The sequence below is a fragment of the Leucoraja erinacea genome, chromosome 2 (genome assembly GCF_028641065.1).
Source record: "Leucoraja erinacea ecotype New England chromosome 2, Leri_hhj_1, whole genome shotgun sequence".
Lineage (NCBI taxonomy): Eukaryota > Metazoa > Chordata > Chondrichthyes > Rajiformes > Rajidae > Leucoraja > Leucoraja erinaceus.
In genome coordinates, this window is record NC_073378.1 from 6,341,338 (window position 1) to 6,356,356 (window position 15,019).

Here is a 15,019-nt window from a genome sequence, read left to right on the forward strand (position 1 = left end):
CATGCAACCAGCCCCCTCCATGAACATTTACCCCTGCAATCGCTGGAGAGATGTAACATCTGTACCTCCTCTTTCACTTCCATCCAGGAACCCCAGCAGCCCTTCCAGTTGGAGTGGGGGCTCACGTGCACCTCCTTCAACTTTTGTCTACTGCCTTAACATAGAAAGATAGAAAATAGATGTAGGAGTCGGCCATTCTGCCCTTCAAGCCAGTACAAACCATTCAAGCATGGCTGATCATCCAAAATCACCCTGTTCCTGCCATGAATCCATTAGCCTTAAGAGCTAAATCTAACTCTCTCTTGAAAACATCCAGTGAATTAGCCTCCACTGCCTTCTGTGGCAGAGAATTCCACAGGTTCACAACACTCTGGGTGAAAAAGTTTTTCCTCATCTCAATCCTAAATTGCCCATTCTTAAACTGTGACCCCTGGTTCTGGACTCCCCCAACACCAGGAACATTTTTCCTGCATCTAGCCTGTCCAATCCCTTAAGAATTTAATATGTTTCTATAAGATGCCCCCTCATCCTTCTAAATTCCAGTGAAAATATGCGCAGTTGACCCATTCTTTCATCATATGCCAATTCCGCCATCCTGGGAATTAACCTGGTGAGCCTACACTGCATTCCCTCAGTACTCCCATTCTGTGCTCCCAATGTAAATAATTCCAAAGTTAGACACGAGATACTGGAGTAACTCAGCGTGCCAGGCAGCATCTCTGGAGAGAGGAATGTGTGATGTTTTGAGCCAAGCCCTTCTTCATAATTCCACTTCAATGAGTCAAGCATAGACTAGGCGACCATTTCGCACTGCACTCTGGCTGCTGTGATCTGATGCAGCTTCCGATGGCTACATTTTTTTTAACTCCCCTCCCATTCCCATACCAACCTTTCCATGATGGGCTTCCTCCACTGCCAGAGTGAGGCCACACACAAACCTGAGAAACAGCACCCAGTTTACCACCTGGGTAACTTGCAGCTCAATGGTATGAACATTGAATTCTCTAATTTTAAATAATACCCACACTCTCCTTGTGTTCTCCCACCTCGGCATGAACCTAATTCTCCCACCACCTTGGTCCTTTCACTTCCCCCTGTCCCCTTCCACATATCTATCCCTCCAGCTTTATATTTCACTCTTCTATCCTTATCTAACACCCATTTGTCTGTTCCACACCTCTAGTCTTTGACATTCTCTAACCACCTACCAATCCCCCCCCCCCCCCCCCCCCCCCCCCCCCCCCTGAACTATGTCGACCAATTCCTTGCCAGACTTCACACCAGCCCAACATTCCCTTTCCCCCCCCCTGCTCCATCTGTGTGAAGAAGGGTCCCAACCCGAAATCTCCGTTCATTCCCTCCACAGATGCTGGCTGACTTTGTTGTGGCCTCACTTGATTTTTGAATAGCTATCCGTGAAAGAACTAACTCGAGATTGTATATTGTGTTTCCTTGAAGGGCTTAATGTAATGAAAATGTACCTGCTAATTTTGACATCCTTGGTGGTGAAGATAGTGCATTTGGCAGGAACTGTCAAATACCATGTCATTTTGTAGACAGCACATGCAAACCATGGTGCACGTGTCAGAGGGACTGATTATTGGAGACATGAGACCAGATACTGGAATCTGAAGCAAACTGCAGGAAGATCTTGGCAACATCGACCTGGAAAGGACAATATAATTGAGGCACACAAGATGGATTCCTAATGTTTACTTTTTCTAAGCAGACACATCAATAATTAAGAAATTAGATCTTGAGTTAATTGTTTGAGGGATTAGAGGGAAATTGGAGAAAAATGGTGTGTTTTGGTGAACGTTTTGAATCCATTTCATGGAAGGGTAATGGAAGCAGAAACCTAAGTGCTATAATCTACTGCAGATCAATTTCTGGGATGTTCCTTTTTTGGAATCTGCAAAAAACCTCAAAGTAAGCTTACTGCTGTCTCCATAGAAGGAAAAGATGGATATTAATTTTATTTTGACTGAATATTACAAATGCAGTTCCCTAGAACTTATGGGTACAAAGGAACTGCAGATGCTGGTTTAAACCGAAGATAGACACAAAAACCTGGAGTAACTCAGCGGGAAGGCAGCATCTCTGGAGGGAAGGAATGGGTGACTTTTTGGATCAAGACTCTGAAGAAGGGTCTTGACCCGAAACGTCACCCATTCCTTCTCTCCAGAGATGTTGCCTGTCCCGCTGAGTTACTCCAACTTTTTGCGTCTATCTTCCCTAGAAGTAATCTTCCACTGACACTGACACTGACTCCCATGTGAGAGGGACCCAACGGGTCCCACTTGGTCTCGTCTATCTATATTATACTAAAAGTCTCATCTTGTTTGGACCTGTCTGTCTGCGTGCGTGCGAGCGATCTCGAGGAACTACCCCCAAACGGTACACAACAGCGTGAATTATTTTGCAGAACCTCACCTTTTTCCCGTCGTCGTTCTTATGTTTCCTTCAGATTTGATATTTTGTTATTGATGTTATATTTCACGTTATTGATATTTAAATTTTTTAAAAAGCCAACTTTGAAAATAATAACTGCCTTTGAGAGGGAGACTCTTCCAGCAGCTTCCAGTGATGATGTCACAATGGCATCTCACAGTCGTCCAATCACTATGGGATCTCATTTACATAAACTGCCATGAAGATTCCAAAAACTGAAAATGACATCTCAATGCTGCCAATACACAACCTATGAGATTGTTTTTATATTGTTGTAAGGAGAGGGACGCAGGTGGGAGATTAAAAAGTTTTAAAGTGACATTTAAAAGGTGAATTTCTTCAAATCCGCACTGGCAGTTAGGCAGTTATGATGTCACAATGCCTTACGGGCTACAATGTTTCTATCCCAGAACACTGAGTCCTTCACAGTAAATCTCCTTCAGGGAAATAATCTGCCAGCCTAACCCAGCACAGCAAAGTTTAATGATTAGATTTGGATAACAAAGGGGGGAAGAATCTGCCTGCTTAATCCAACGCAGCAAAGTTTAATGATTAAATTTGCAAATTTGCCCCCCACCCCCGCTCTCTCTCCGTCTCCCTCCCACTCCCTCTCTGCCCCCCACGCCTCCCTTTGGGGGCTACAGGTAGGGGACGGGTGTGTTGGGCGAAAAATCTATGCAGAATCTTACTCAGCTTTTTCCTGTGGTTGTTCTATCAAGTTTCTTCACATTTGATGTTATATTTCACAAGTTGTTCCAATGGCATCTCACACTCCTCCAAACACAATGGGATCTCATTTACACACGCTGCCGTGAACATTCCGACAACCGAAAATGACATCACAATGTGATCTCTGCTGCCAATACACAAGTTATGAGAGTTGACGGAGTGGGGGATGGGAGGAGAAGAAATGTTCTTTAAACATAGTAGTTTGTGGTGGCATGCGAAGGGGGATAGGTCAGGGAGGGAGTGACTGAGGGGAGGGGAAAGGAGAAGGAGGGAGAGGTGACAGAGACAATGGGATCAAAGGGGGACAAGGCCGGTGAGACTTTTGCCCCCTCACCACCACCATGTGGGAAGGATTGATTGGCTCAAAGGAGCGCCGACCCCAACCCAAATGTTGAGAGGAGGAGGTGAGGGGAGAGAAGGGGGATGAGGGGAAATTAATCATGCCTGCGCAGGTGGGGGCTATGGGTGAGTGGTGGAATATTGCATTGTTGAACGGGTTATGTTGGGGGAGATGGGTGATGGGGGTGATTGGCTCCGAGGTGATGGCAGACGCATTCGGGGACCAGCCCTCCCATGTAATGCTGTGCCCCCCCCCCCTCCGCGTTGGGGGATGATATCATCTATCTATCTATCTATCTATCTATCTATCTATCTGCCTGTCGCCTGCCGTCCGGCTGCCGGCTGCCTTTCTTCCTTTTGATTCGTTTCCATTGTGTGATGTCACAATGCCCAATGTTCACATATGTCCAATCGGAATGGATACATTTACATATGCCTTTGCAGGAGCCCCAGCCCATGGTGAACGTTCCATTGTGTGATGTCACAATGCCCAATGCTCAAAGACATTCTTGCCATAGAGGGAGTACAGAGAAGGTTCACCAGACTGATTCCTGGGATGTCAGGACTTTCATATGAAGAAAGACTGGATAGACTCGGCTTGTACTCGCTAGATTTTAGAAGATTGAGAGGGGATGTTATAGAAACCGATGTTGGGGAAGTCCAGAACAAGGGGTCACAGTTTAAGGATAAGGGGGAAATCTTCTAGGACCGAGATGAGAAAAACATTTTACACACAGAGAGTGGTGAATCTCTGGAATTCACTGCCACGGAAGGTAGTTGAGGCCTGTTCATTGGCTATATTTAATAGGGAAGTTAAAGGGATCAGGGGGTGGCTAAAGGGATCAGGGGGTGTGGAGAGAAGGCTGGTACAGGATACTGAGTTGGATGATCAGCCATGATCATATTGACTGGAGGTGCAGGCTCGAAGGGCCGAATGGCCTACTCCTGTTTTCCCTCTTCTCATCCCTCTCCCTCTCCCACCCATCCCTCTCTCCCCCACCCCCCTTCACTCTCTACCCTATCCCCTTCCCTCTCTCTCCCCCGCCCCTTCCCCCTACCCCTCTGTCCCTCTTCCACCACTCCCCCTACACCTCCCTCCCCACTCTTCCACTTCTCTCCCCTCACCCCACCGCTTTCCCCCCCCCTCCCCCCTTCCCTCTCTCTCCCCCGCCCCCTTCCCCCCTACCCCTCTGTCCCTCTTCCACTGCTCCCCCTACCCCTCCCTCCCCACTCTTCCACCCCTCTTCCCTCCCACTATCCCCCCCCCCACTCTTTCCCCCATCTCCCCCCACCTCTCTCTCCCCCTCCCCTCCACAGTCTTCCCCCCCTCCCTCCACACTCTTACCCCTCCCTCCTCCTCTCCGTCCCCATCCCTCCCCCCACTCTCTCTCTCCCCTCCCTCCCCATCACTCTCTCCTCCCTCTCTTCCACTTCACTTCTCTCCCCCCTTCCCCCTCCACTCTCCCTCCCCACTTCCCTCTCTATTCCCCCTCTCTCCACCCACCCCTCTCCCCCCTTCCCTCCCTCCTCCCCTCCCCCCCCATCCCCCCACCCCTCACCCCACATCTCACGCCTCCCCATCCCCCTCTCTCACCCCCTACCCCCCGCTCTCCTTTCCCTCCCAAATCTGTCCCGTTTCCTCCTCCTCCTCCTCTCCCTCCTCCCTCCCCTTTTCTCACCCCCCTCCCCCCACCTGTGTGTTTGGGGGTTGTGAATGTGAGTGTGATGCCTCAGCCCACCCCCCCCCCCCCCCCCCCCCCCCCCCCCCCGCAAACGCCGTTGGGGAAACAGACCAAACGGGTCTGCACTTGGTCTAGTCTATAAATAAAACTGTGTGCCTGCTGGCTGGCTGCTGGCTTTCTGCCTGACTTGTGGTTGCCAGCCTGTGGGTGCCAGCCTTTGATTCATTGCCACAACAACACCAGACCCACAAACACCCTGATTTTTTCCATTTCGGTAGAGATTTCACTTTTCATTCCAAGTATCCACTCCTCATTAAATTTTGTCGTGTTTCTGTACACATTTTTAATCAAATCCTTCTTCAACCCCCCCCCCCCCCCCCCCCCTCCCTCACTCATTTTGTTACATTTTACAAGTTATTAATATTTAAAACTTTAAAAAATGTAAACATCACTGATAATTCCAAATCTAATTGCTGGCCCTGCTGGCTACAATGTTGCTAATCCCAGGCCACTGAGTCCTGGCAATTTACTTTTCATTTAACTTCTCACCAGCTACAATGTTGCAAATCACTGAGTCCTTACAGCATGCAAGTGTAGTTTGGATTTTTCTTTAACGCTTAATGAGGGAATGTGAACAAGGAGAAATGAGCTGCCCCTGTGCAGTTGGCTATGGGTGAGTGCTGGAATATTGCATTGGGGGAACGGGTGAGTGGTGGAATATGACATTGGGGAACAGGTTACGTTGGGGGACCAGGCCTCATGTGGGGGCTACGAGTGAGTGTCGAATATTGCGTCGGGGGAACGGGCTGTGTTGGGGGACCAGGCCTCCGATGTGACAGGGACCCAATGAGTCCCACTTGGTATAGTCTTCCCTAAAAGTTATCTTCCACTGACACTAATTCCATATCCAAATGTGTTATCTTTGTTTTGCAAGTTAACCATTTTTTAACGAGTTCATTGTTATGTATATTCATTTGATATCTGCTTCTTCATCTAATTCTGAGTTCTTCTGCAGGTGAAATACCAGCAGAACAGCCTTCTCTCGTTGACAGCTGATATTTAGCAGCTGATAATGACACCAGTGCTCACCAGGGCTGTCACTCTACTCCTTGAGTGATCACGCTTTTTCCTTTCTGCTTCACTGCTCAAAAACTCGATTTAGGAGCCAACTATATTCCAGCTCAAGCCTATGCATATTTAGCAGCCACAGTGCCTACTATCGGAATATATTTGTTTCTCGTAACCCATTGAGGAGAGATATTGATTATACAGTGCAAGTGAGAATGATTGATTTCTAACTGAAAATAGATGATGAGCTAATATTGAATGGTTCATTAAGAAAATAGTAAATAGAGGCAATTTTCTCTTTCATTCTTTCCTAGATTGTGGACATTGCTGGTCCACAATGTCCACTTCCTTATTACAATGGATCTGGAGTTGCATATAAATTGAAACCGAGAACATAGCACAGCACAGCACAGGAACAGGCCCCACAGCCCATTGTAGTTTGCACCTACCCTGATACCCATCTAACTCATCCCACTTGCCTGCACATGTTCAGCATTCTTCCAATGCCTGTCTGAATAATAACACAGCAAGAAAAAGGTTACATTTACAGGGCAAGGTAAAAGGCAGCATGATCATTTGAATGGAGAATGAACACCAGCATGCATTAGTTAGGCCACATGGTCCTTTGCCTTGTGATACATTCTTGGTAATTAAACTGGAAGGAAAGGAGTAAGGAGAACAAGATAATAATAATAATAATAATAATAACTTTATTTATAGAGCACTTTAAAAACAACCACTGTTGCAACACAGTGCTGTACATGACTAATCATGGACAAAAAATTATTACACGACAATAAAAACATTAAAAGAGAGAGTAAAAACAATAAAATTAAAAACATTAAAAGCACTAAAACAGGAGCAAAGTCTCAAGCAGGGTCAAAAGCCAAGGAATATAAATGTGTTTTAATACTGGTTTTGAAGATGCCTGCTGACACTAAAGATAGTTTTTAATACATTTCCAAAATCTGGGAGTGGAGCACATTTCCAAGCCATTATGCAAGTAGTTATAAAGGATAAACATTTGGTAGTTAGAGAGGCTTCTATTAGGAGAATAGCAGTGTAATATACAGAAACAGTCAGCAAAGATGGAAGAACAACTGAAACCTATTTAACAAAAGGGTGCAGCACAATGATGAAGCAATGGGGCTGGACATTTCCAGTTGCATAATGCAGTGTATTCAATGTTAGTCTACGGCATAAAGACACAAGCTGTAGAGATCTACCAGTAGCAGCTGAATGACTTGCTTCCAAAATCAATGTTGTCTTTTCTTATTGGATTTGGTACACCAACTACACACCATGTGAAACCTTAAAAGGAAATCAAATCCCTGTTATTCACTGTGGTGGTGAGTTCTACATTCTAATTATATTCTAGGGAAATATATTTCTCCCAAGTTCCCATTTGGATTTATTAGTGACTTTGTTTTATAGTTACTATGACCTGGTCCCAATATCAACCCTTTCGTAACTGATAGATACAAAAAGCTGGAGTAACTTAGTGGGTCAGACAGCATCTCTGTAGAAAAGGATTCGGTGACGTTTTGGGTCGAGACCCTTCTTCAGACTGAGAGTTTGGGGAAAGGGAAAGAAACAAGAGATATAGATGGTGATATTAGAGAGATGTAGAACAAATGAATGAAAGATATGTAAAAAAGGAACGGTGATCAAGGCAGCAGGCCATTGTTAGCTGTGGGAGTGGTGAAAACCAGTTACAGACAATGAGACTTAACACGATGACATTAAAACTAGTATGACTTGGGTGGGGGAGGGATGGATGCAAAGGTTACGTGAAGTTAGAAAAATCAATATTCGTACTGCTGGGTTGTAAGTTATCTTCAGTTTAAACCAGCATCTGCAATTCCTTCCTACACCTTTCGTAACAGTTAATTCCTCAGTTGTCTCTTTTCTGAATTAAAGAAGTTGTTTATTCCATCCTACATGACTGTATGTAATCTTTCAATTCTGATGTTGTTCTGGCAAACTAGTTTTGATATAGATGTATTGCTATACATTTGGGAGGAACAACAGCAGCAGCAGATTAGCAAGAGATACGACTGATTGGCTCTAGCCCAAGTGGGAGGAGAGAAGTGAGTCAGAGGGGTTAAAACAGTTGAAAACTGAGGAATTTGCTTTGTAAATTGGTAAATCAGGCAATTTATCGGTCAATTTAAGCAGGACAGCTCTTAGCGAGCGGCAGTGAGTGAGCGGCCTTGTGAGGGAAGTGTGAGTCTTTGGCTCGAGAGTCTTCGGAGAGGAGACCACGCAATACGCTTGAGAGGTAGAGACCAAAGAAGGAGATGTCGGGCAAGCTGATTCAGTGCGATGCTTGCAGTATGTGGGAGGTCAAGGACACCGCTGCTGCCTCTGGCTGCTACAAATGCGAGAAGTGCATCCAGGTAGAGCTCCTGAAGGGCCGTGTTGGGGAACTGGAGAAGCAAGTGGATGACCTCCGGTTCGTACGAGAAACTGAGTCGTTCCTCGACAAGTCCTACAGTACGATTGTTACACCTAAGGTACTGGAAGAGAGAAGGTGGGAGACAGTGAGACAGGGAGGGAAGCATGGAATGCCAACGTCCCCGGGTGGTGTACCTCTTGTAAACAGGTTCATCGCTTAGAAGTTGTTGGGACAGAAGACGTGAGCGGCGGACTGGCTTGCGATGCGAATAGGGCTGTTGAGCCAAAACCAAAAAGGCCTAAGGCAGGCAAGGCCATTGTAGTGGGAGACTCCATCGTGAGAGGTACGGACAGGGGTTTCTGCGGCAACAGACGGGATGCGAGGATGGTGTGCTGCCTTCCCGGTGCCAGGATCCAGGATGTCACGGACAGAGTGCAGAAAATCCTCAAGGGCGAAGGTGAACATCCGGAAGTGGTAGTGCATGTCGGCACAAACGATGTCGGAAAAAAGGGGATGAATATTCTGCAGCGTGACTTTAGAGAGCTCGGAAAAATGTTGAAAAGCAGGACCTTCAGGGTTGTTATCTCCGGTTTGCTTCCAGTTCCCCGTGCTGGCGAGAGCAGGAACAGGGAGATACGGGACCTGAACGTGTGGCTGAGGAACTGGTGCACGGGGCAGGGATTTAGATTCTTAGATCACTGGAATCTGTTTTGGGGTAAGGGGGAACTGTACAAAAGGGACAGATTGCATCTTAACAGGTGTGGGACCAGCATTCTGGCAGGCAGGTTTGCCACTGCTACACGGGTGGTTTTAAACTGAATAAGGGGGGTGGGGTGTTGAATGGGACAGTGGAGGATGGAGTTAAAGGGAAAGGGTTTCTTAAATGTGTGAGCGTAGAGACCGAGGGGTGTAAAATGAGGGTAGAAGAAATAGGTAGCAAGGTGAAAAGTAAAAGTGGCAGGCAGACAAAACCAGGGAAAAAATCAAAAAGGGCCACTTTTCAACATAATTGTATAAGGGGTAAGAGTGTTGTAAAACAAGCCTGAAGGCTTTGTGTCTCAATGCAAGGAGCATTCGTAATAAGGTGGATGAGTTGAATGTGCAGATAGCTATTAATGACTATGATATAGTTGGGATCACGGAGACATGGCTCCAGGGTGACCAAGGCTGGGAGCTGAACATCCAGGGATATTCAATATTCAGGAGGGATAGACAGAAAGGAAAAGGAGGTGGGGTAGTGTTACTGATTAGAGAGGGGATTAATGCAATGGAAAGGAAGGACATTAGTTTGGAGGATGTGGAATCGGTATGGGTAGAGCTGCGAAACACTAAGGGGCAGAAAACGCTGGTGGGTGTTGTGTACAGGCCACCTAACAGTAGTAGTGAAGTTGGAGATGGTATCAAACAGGAAATTAGAAATGCGTGCGACAAAGGCAAAACAGTTATAATGGGTGACTTCAATCTACATATAGATTGGGTGAATCAAATTGGCAGGGGTGCTGAGGAAGAGGATTTCTTGGAATGTATGCGGGATAGTTATCTAAATCAACATGTAGAGGAACCAATGAGAGAGCAGGCTATTTTAGACTGGGTATTGAGTAATGAGGAAGGGTTAGTTAGCAATCTTGTTGTACGTGCCCCCTTGGGCAAGAGTGACCATAATATGGTTGAGTTCTTCATTAGGATGGAGAGTGACATTGTTAATTCAGAAACAATGGTTCTGAACTTAAAGAAAGGTAACTTTGAGGGTATGAGACGTGAATTGGCCAAGATTGACTGGCAATTAATTCTAAAAGGGTTGACGGTGGATATGCAATGGAAGACATTTAAAGACTGCATGGATGAACTACAAAAATTGTTCATCCCAGTTTGGCAAAAGAATAAATCGGGGAAGGTAGTACATCCGTGGATAACAAGGGAAATCAGGGATAGTATCAAAGCGAAGGATGATGCGTACAAATTAGCCAGAAAAAGCAGAATACCGGGGGACTGGGAGACATTCAAAGAACAGCAGAGGAGGACAAAGGGCTTAATTAGGAAAGAAAAAATGTGTGTTGGGTAAATTGAATGGATTAAAGGCCGATAAATCCCCAGGGCCAGATAGGCTGCATCCCAGAGTACTTGAGGAAGTAGCTCCAGAAATAGTGGATGCATTAGTAATAATCTTTCAAAACTCTTTAGATTCTGGAGTAGTTCCTGAAGATTGGCGGGCAGCAAACGTAACCCCACTTTTTAAGAGGGGAGGGAGAGAGAAAATGGTGAATTACAGACCAGTTAGTCTAACATCGGTAGTGGGGAAACTGCTAGAGTCAGTTATTAAAGATGGGATAGCAGCACATTTGGGAAGTGGTGAAATCATTGGACAAAGTCAGCATGGATTTACGAAAGGTAAATCATGTCTGACGAATCTTATAGAATTTTTCAAGGATGTTACTAGTAGCGTGGATAGGGGAGAACCAGTGGATGTGGTGTATCTGGACTTCCAGAAGGCTTTCGACAAGGTCCCACATAAGAGATTAGTATTCAAACTTAAAGCACACGGCATTGGGGGTTCAGTATTGATGTGGATAGAGAACTGGCTGGCAAACGGGAAGCAAAGAGTAGGAGTAAACGGGTCCTTTTCACAATGGCAGGCAGTGACTAGTGGGGTACCGCAAGGCTCAGTGCTGGGACCCCAGCTATTTACAATATATATTAATGATCTGGATGAGGGAATTGAAGGCAATATCTCCAAGTTTGCGGATGACACTAAGCTGGGGGGCAGTGTTAGCTGTGAGGAGGATGCTAGGAGACTGCAAGGTGACTTGGATAGGCTGGGTGAGTGGGCAAATGTTTTTGGCAGATGCAGTATAATGTGGATAAATGTGAGGTTATCCATTTTGGTGGCAAAAACGGGAAAGTAGACTATTATCTAAATGGTGGCCGATTGGGAAAGGGGGAGATGCAGCGAGACCTGGGTGTCATGGTACACCAGTCATTGAAGGTAGGCATGCAGGTGCAGCAGGCAGTGAAGAAAGCGAATGGTATGTTAGCTTTCATTGCAAAAGGATTTGAGTATAGGAGCAGGGAGGTTCTATTGCAGTTGTACAGGGTCTTGGTGAGACCACACCTGGAGTATTGCGTACAGTTTTGGTCTCCAAATCTGAGGAAGGACATTATTGCCATAGAGGGAGTGCAGAGACGGTTCACCAGACTGATTCCTGGGATGTCAGGACTGCCTTATGAAGAAAGACTGGATAGACTTGGTTTATACTCTCTAGAATTTAGGAGATTGAGAGGGGATCTTATAGAAACTTACAAAATTCTTAAGGGGTTGGACAGGCTAGATGCAGGAAGATTGTTCCCGATGTTAGGGAAGTCCAGGACAAGGGGTCACAGCTTAAGGATAAAGGGGGAAATCCTTTAAAACCGAGATGAGAAGAACTTTTTTCACACAGAGAGTGGTGAATCTCCGGAACTCTCTGCCACAGAGGGTAATTGAGGCCAGTTCATTGGCTATATTTAAGAGGGAGTTAGATGTGGCCCTTGTGGCTAAGGAGATCAGAGGGTATGGAGAGAAGGCAGGTACGGGATACTGAGTTGGATGATCAGCCATGATCATATTGAATGGCGGTGCAGGCTCGAAGGGCTGAATGGCCTACTCCTGCACCTAATTTCTATGTTTCTATATACCATGTTCTATGTTTCGATATTCTTGTCTAGTTTTAAGCCCACAATTGTGCATGCAGGCACAAAATGTTATGATTACTTCCTCGTAATGACTCTAGCTCAATGCTGTGTACTTTGCAACACAAAGAAACTGAAATTAGTTCGGAATGGCACGAGAGGCGGGAGGTGAGCAAAATTCCCTGTGATAACATAATATAAAGGTACACATTTTGCACAGGCAGCCTTATTTTTGTTCTGTTCAATAGATTTATTTATCATCGAGTTACACTTCCAAATTTTAATTGTCACATTAAATGTTAAACAAGGCGTCCAAGGCATTTCCTAAAGATAAGCAAGTTATTCTTGCTGTTGTACGACATTGCTGAATGTGTGACCTTGTGTGAGTGTGGGGAGGAAGTGGGTTCCAGCTCTAAACTTTTAAGTGGGAACCCTGAATGCTTTTGGTATAAAATTGTTAAACTGAGTTCTTTTGTCAATCTAAATTCAAGAAAATTTGACTCAACCACTTGTTGCTGTCAAAATTGATTCTTTATTATAGCGCTGGACAATTCCTATTAAATCTTTCTCTGTTCACCTTAAACTTATTGACCTCTGACTCTCGATCTCAATACTCTGGGCAAAAGACTCTGAGAGATGAACTGCAGATGCTGGTTTAAATTGAAGGTAGACAAAAAATGCTGGAGTAGCTCAGAAGGGTCAGACTGAAGACGGGTCTCGACCAGCAATATCACCCATTCCTTCTCTCCAGACATGCTGATTGTCCTGCTGAGTTACTCCAGCATTTTTTTGTCTACCTTCTATACCCAATGCTCTGACTGATGAAGGCCAATGTGTTAAAAGCCTTTTTGACCACCCTATTTACCTGTAGTGCTACATTCAACAAACTATAAACCTGCACTCCTAGATCCTTCTGCTCTACAACATTAACCAGAGCCCGACCATTCACTAGGTCCTGCCCATGTAAAGGGCTAGTCCCACTTGGGCGGCATTTGCGCGTCATTTACGCGACATCCTAAAAATTGGTTTGTGCATGGCGCGTGTTGGCGTATGCAGTGATGCGCGGTAACACGCGGCGCCCCAGGATTTTGGAATGCTCAAAATCCTCACGCACCACCTGCGTGATGTATCCCTTGCGCACGCTGACTTACTGATGGCGTACACTGACGTACTGACAGCGTATGTGTAGTGCGTGGTGATGCATGGTTACACACGGTGACGCACGAACATTGCCTATGCTAATTTATTATGCGTCAACGTCCATAACCATGCGCCGCCCGTACGCTGTTGGCGCGTCATTTTAGCGCCGCACCTCGTGACCACCCGGGTATAAAGCGCGTGTAGTTTTGAAATTTTTTCACTGGGAAAATCCTTGCTAAGTACGAAAGACATCGCAAATGGCTCCCAAAAGAAGCAGGGCTCTCAAGAGCACTTGGCGCATGACTGTCGTACTGCTAGATGATTTTCGCACGACAGTCACTACGCAAATGACTCCCAAGTGGGACAGGCCAATTAGTCTTCACAAAATGCAACACCTCACAGATCACTCTATTAAATTCTATTTGCCATTCCTCAGCCCACGTGCCCAACTGTTCAAGATCCTGCTTCAATTTTTGACGACCATCTTCACTATCTGCAATACCACCCACTTTAGCTTTATTTACAAATTTGCTGATAGTGCATGTACGTTCTCAACCAAATCATTGATATAGATGACAATCAGCAATGGGCCTAGCACCGAACCCTGAGTCTGGGAAGATACTGTCCCTGAATCTGGAGGCAAGTGGTTTCAAATGTCTGCACCTCTTGCCAGAAGGAAGAAGTGGGATGGACTCTGTTGAGACTGATTATGCAGGTGGACTTGCTGAGGAAGTGTGAAGTGTAGACGGAGTCAATGGCAGTGAGGCTAGTTTACGTGATGGTGTGGGCTACCCCCACAACTCTGCAATTTATTGCGGTCTTGGAGGGAGATATTCCAAACCATACTGTGATGCAATGCTTTCTATGGCACATCCGTTGAAGTTGGTGAGGGTTGTTGGGGACCTGCTGAACTTCCTAACCCTACTATGTAAGTAGAGTCATTGCAGTGCTTTCTTGACCATTGCTTTGATATGGCTGGTCCAGGAGAAATTTCTAGTTATATAAATCTTAAGAACTTTTAAGGATAAGGATAAGTCTTTTAGGGCCAAGATGAGAAAAACATTTTTCACACAGAGAGTGGTGAATCTCTGGAATTCTCTGCCACAGAATTGCATTTGTCTGATGCAGGAAGATTGTTCCCGATGTTGGGGAAGTCCAGGACAAGCGGGATACAGTTTAAGGATAAAGGTGAAATCCTTTAGTACTGAGATGAGGAAAACATTTTTCACACAGATAGTGGTGAGTCTCTGGAACTCTCTGCCACAGAAGGTAGTTGAGGCCAGTTCATTGGCTATATTTAAGAGGGAGTTAGATGTGGCCCTTGTGGCTAAAGGGATCAGGGGGTATAGAGAGAAGGCAGGTACAGGATACTGAGTTGGATGATCAGCCATGATCATATTGAATGGCGGTGCAGGCTCGAAGGGCCGAATGGCCTACTCCTGCACCTAATTTCTATGTTTCTCTGTTGAAGCTTTCAAACATCTCTACTTTGGTACTGTCAATATATACTGGGAATAGATACAAAATGCTGGACTATCTCAGCGAG

General features: G+C 45.7%; 1 protein-coding gene across 2 annotated transcripts in view; it reads left to right on the forward strand.

Moving 5' to 3' along the window:
• LOC129706782 (solute carrier family 12 member 7-like) overlaps positions 1–15,019 on the forward strand; it is a 286,498-nt gene that overhangs the window by 47,114 nt on the left and 224,365 nt on the right. The window lies entirely within an intron of this gene.